Source organism: Penaeus vannamei, chromosome 27, assembly GCF_042767895.1.
Source record: "Penaeus vannamei isolate JL-2024 chromosome 27, ASM4276789v1, whole genome shotgun sequence".
Lineage (NCBI taxonomy): Eukaryota > Metazoa > Arthropoda > Malacostraca > Decapoda > Penaeidae > Penaeus > Penaeus vannamei.
This window is the reverse complement of record NC_091575.1, coordinates 35,866,294-35,871,679: the sequence shown is the minus strand read 5'-3', so window position 1 is coordinate 35,871,679 and position 5,386 is coordinate 35,866,294. Positions and strand designations below refer to the sequence as shown.

Sequence of the window (5,386 nt, the reverse complement as noted above, 5' to 3'; positions counted from 1 at the left end):
GTTCTCGCTAACACACAAGCAAACCTGAACTACCACATCACCACAGACGATGTCACCTCCCCGTGATACTTACACTTTCCACAAACCCCATCATGGTACCTACCCCTCCCCGAGAGATCATTAAAGATGCAAATTGGGAAAGGTTCAAACAAGCTCTCGAACACACACACACTCCAGATCTCGAGCGGCAACCCACATACACCAAAAAACACCACCTTAACTAGTGGTACACAGACATACAGACCGCCCGTGAGGCAAACATTCCCAAAACAACATTCAAAACACTCGTACACTACAAAGAAACACATCGTTTAATTAAAAACACTCAAAATACAGTACAGACATCTTCGGGAACTTACTGAATCACAAGGATGGAACACCGAATTACGCTCACGATACAGAGAAATTCAAAGACAAAACTGACAAACGAAACAAAATACATGAGTAACCAACACTGGGAAACACACACGAGAACTATGCAACAACATAAAAAAATCCTAAAGACTTCTGGCTGAAGTACAAACGATTCTTAGGATCGAACAGACAGACTATCACAAACATATACAGCACCAATAGACAAAAGATAGACTCAGCAGAGGGGATGGAAGCTGTCCACAGGGAGTTCTGGTAACAGAACTTCCAAATCTCCCCTGCTGAAAACACGACATTCGACACAGACACAGAAACCGAGGTTACACAAACAGTACGACCGCTGCAACGCTTGATTCTCCCATCACAAACAAAATCACAGAACACACTCTCACCAGACGACCCTCTCTAACACCCCATCACACCAGAATACATGAAACCCGCTCATACACGAACAAATAACACAACACCAGGAGCCAGCAACATCAACAAAATCATCATGCAACAATTCCCACACATCATGCTCGCCAGACTTCGTCACATTTTTAACGCTGCCCTGGCAACGGGATGCTTTCCCTCCCGCTTCAAACAAACCACGCTAGTTTGAATACCCAAGCCGGGGAAGCCACCTCACGAGGTGACCAGCTTCAGGCCGATATCCTTGCTAGAGGTCCCCGGGAAGTTGGTAGACAGGCTAATGACACACATACTCAAAACACACCTTGAAAACAACATACACAACACTAGGCAACACGGCTTCCGCCCAAACAGAGGGACTGGGAGTATACTCACCCTGTCTTGCAAACAAGCACCAGACAAAATTATACTACCAGACATCACCAAGGCCTTTGATAAGGTCTGGCATGACGGTCTCAAATACAAAATAACACAATTTCAACTGCCTCCACATCTTACACGCCTCTTATGCAACTTCCTGGACGACAGAACGGCCAACATCCGAGTTGGGTCTTGTCTGGGCCCACCATCCACCTCAGAAGTGGAGTTCCACAGGGCAGCGTCCTCTCGTCAACCCTCTACACCCTATACATTACCACCTCCAGCGCCGTACAGCTACTAAACAGCATACGCAGATGACATAACACGAATCATCTCACATCCCTCCAAATCGAAAAAACATCATGAAAGCAGCAACACAAACAACCATTAACACAATCAACACATACGACAACAAATGGAAAATACAAACACAAAAAACTACTATCATACCACTGGCTCAATACAACCCACCCACTCTCAATCACAATAAACAACAGAGACATGCCCTACACAGAGGAAACATGTTAGGACTACACTTCAGCAAACACGGTATCTCCACACATGCATAACACAGAATGAACCAAGCACGCACAACTCTCAACAAAATCAGACGCTTCTTATGCTGCTCAACACAAACAAAACTCAAAGTCTACCAAACTACTGTGAGACCAATACTCGAATACCCGCCCATACCACTGATTGCAGTCTCTAAAACATAATTACACAAGATGCAATCCATACAGAACAAATCATTATACTGGATAAACAACAACACAATACAGGACAGAATACCACGGAATCACAGCACAATCACTACACCGAACATACAACATAGAGCCACTGAACATACGCATACACACACTCACCAAGCGAGCCTAAGATCGCGTATACAACATATAGACATCACTAATTATGATGACATACAAAAACACACACACGAACCACTCATGGTGGCCCAGAACACTCCCGCTTGTAAATGGAGATCCCCCTGAACCCCAGTTCGTACGTTAATGTTATGTTTCTGTTGTTTTATTTGTTTGTTCGTTTTAATGCTACTGTTTTCAGCGCAACTCTGGTACATCATCACCGCACCTCACAAACTTGGCGGTGGATGAGCCTCCGGTCCGACCACACCCACTTTTTGCGCGTACTCGGATCTGACGATCGCTTCCACGCCAAAAAATCACCTCATAGCACCGAGCATGAATAGCTACAAACCTGGGCGAGGAAGGGGCCACCGGGCCGAGTGTGTGCGAGTCGGGGATTGTTTTCCACACACAGACGGTAGCCATCATGCCCACACATCACCACATCATGCCACCACATAGCATTCTGTTCTTTATTTTTCTCTTTGTTAATCTGAGTTGCATTACCATAACTATCTATCTGACCATCACTGTTTCTTACAACTATTACTTCTCCCCGCTCCACTCATACTTCACCTCTCATTATTAAATGTTTATACGTTCATGTTTATTTTTCGAAAAAAAACAAAGCAAAAATAGCAAAAACAAAACAATAATAATTCATGTTCATATTATTGTGCTTCTGTGTTTATGTTCCATGTTACACTGTGAGGGAGGCAGGCGAGGGTCTCACCTGCAATAGGTTATCACAGCGAGACGCTCTTACTATGATAATCCCTAGTAGGCGAAAAATTAAGAATAAATAGAATAAATAAAATAAATAAAATAAATAAAATAAATAAAATAAATAAAATAACAATAACAAAAACAAAAAACAGAAAACAAAAAAACAAAAACAAAACCTCCGTAGTCACCTTTGTATGTTATATTCTATGCTTACGTTCCATGTTTCCATATTTCCGTCCTATGTTTATGCTCACTTTATGTTTATATATAACCGATGAAACAAAAGACAAAAAGCAAAAAGAAAAGAGTGACCCACTGAACCTCGCTCTCAGCTCCGTGGAGCTGGGAGGGAGGCAGGCGAGGGTCTCACCTGCAATAGGCTATCATAACGAGACTCTTCTATGTTTATATTCCATGTTTCTTTGTTTCCATTCTACCTTCCAGTTCTATGTTCATATTCTACGTCTCTGTCTTATGTTTATGTTTACGTTTCTATTCTATGTCTCTATCCATGTTTATGTCTATGTTCTGCGCCTCTGTTCTATGTTTCCATTCAATCTTCTGCCTATGTCCATGTTCTATACATCTAGTTTACGTCCTTGTTCCATATTCTATATTTCTTTTCATGTTCATACTACGTCCTGTGTTCCTATTTTTGTTTCATTTTTGTGTTTCTATGTCATTTATGTTTATATCAATGTTTATGACAAAAAAAAAAAACAAAAAAACCTCGATCTCAACTCCGCGGAGCTGGGAGGGAGGCAGGCGAGGGTCTCACCTGCAATAGGCTATTATAGCGAGACTTGCTCTCACTATGATAATCCCTAGCAGGCTAGAAAAATATAAATGTATATATATATATAAATAAATATGTATATAGATAGGTCAATAAACATATGGTGTCTAACCCGACTGGCGAAAAGAAAGAAACAAAGTTAAATGCGTAATCTCCTCTCCACGAATTCCAAAATGCATGAAAACGCCAAAGAAAACACTAAGCAAGGGGCCTCGTCCCCTTACTTTACTCCTGAATCATTCCTTCATTCTTAGGTAGCCTGCTACCCGTAACTCCCCCCTCTCCTACACAAAGGAGTCCTTCTCATTCTCCCCCTTTAGTTCATTCTACGGATTTATTGTTGTTACCTCCTGTGCCCCCCACCAGAAAATTCTCAGGACACGCCCCTGACTAATACTACTACTAATAATAATGACAATGAAAATAATAGTAATGATAATACTACTAATGATAATAATAATGATAATAATAATTATTATTATAACAATAATAACGATACTACTGCTACTACTACTGCTACTAATGATAATACTGATAATAATACTAATACTAATACTAATATAAATATTATAATAATAATTCAATAATAATAATAATAATAATGATGGTAGTAATAACAACAATAACAATGACAATAATAATAATAAATGTAATAACGATGATAATGACAATAATATTGATAATGATAGATATAAAAAGTGATAACAATGAGACTAATCGTAATAATAATAACATTAACAACAATTATCATCGTTATCTTCACAATCCAAGACACACAGAGATAAGAGTTATCTGGGTGTTATCTACAGCAGATAAATCGCAGAGTCTCAGTTTTCTTCCCTTTGCGTGTATCGCTGCACGTGAGGAAAGTGGTGAGTGTGAACTGACCTCCTCTATATCCCCAAGAGGCAGACCGCTCTTCGTGGCAAGTACTTGTGTCTCGTTCTCTGTATCACGTTGGTCAGATGCTTAGGTATGTAGTTACTACTTAAATGGATGAAACGGAGCCACTAGAAAGTGATTCCTTAAAGAAATTTCGGGTTTCTTAACAGTTCAATATGATCACTGCAGCGAGATTCATCCTATAGAGTTGCTGGATTCTCTGCTTCCTTTCGTGTAAATGAAAAAAATAAAATAAATAATAAATAGTAATCCGATGACTAACGTTTGTCCTAAAATTACCGCATAAAACCTTGGGTTGACGATGCAGCAATTTGCGTTGTTACTGAATCATCGCCGCCACATTTGCCTCTTGATTTTAGAAATCCTGCAGCCTTGAATAGGCCTCGCCATTCAGATATGCACTATGCTTTGCGTTCTTGCCGAGCTCTGCCCCCACGGCGTCCGCCGGGAGTGACGACGCCATCTGGCCTCAGCGCCTTGGTCCAGGAACTTGACACCGCCCGGCCCGACGGACGTCCTGCGACGCCCCAATAAACGCTCTTTGTGTCTGGCATCAGATTGATCCTTCTTTACTGTCAAGCTAATACTGTGAATGCATGTTTAAGTGTGTGTGTGTGTGTGTGTGTGTGTGTGTGTGTGTGTGTGTGTGTGTGTGTGTGTGTGTGTGTGTGTGTGTGTGTGTGTGTGTGTGTGTTAATGTGTTAAGGGAGTTGTATATCAAATTTTATCATTATCTCCGATGTAACTGTAAACGCATTCTTGCAATTTCTCCTTTTCCTTTATTATCTAATAACTAATAAGCATTAATCAGATCAAAATGTGTTTTCTCAAAATCCATATCATTATTGTTAACTATCGTTCATTCCATTCTTTTTCATTATGAAATGACAGACACAGTGATGCACAATACACTCCCGACTCGTAAGACATCTGAAGTTCATCACCAAAG

At 40.6% G+C, this 5,386-nt stretch overlaps 1 protein-coding gene across 2 annotated transcripts in view; it reads left to right on the top strand.

Moving 5' to 3' along the window:
• Positions 1–4,361: 4,361 nt before the first annotated feature.
• Positions 4,362–5,386, top strand: part of LOC113820149 (mitochondrial enolase superfamily member 1) — a 33,764-nt gene continuing 32,739 nt past the window's right edge. The window contains exon 1 of one of the 2 annotated variants that reach the window (XM_070141249.1): positions 4,362–4,406. The gene's annotated coding sequence lies outside the window, so the exon portion shown is untranslated. Of the gene's footprint in view, positions 4,460–5,386 lie in introns of both variants that reach the window. The other variant, XM_070141248.1, reaches the window with a different exon arrangement.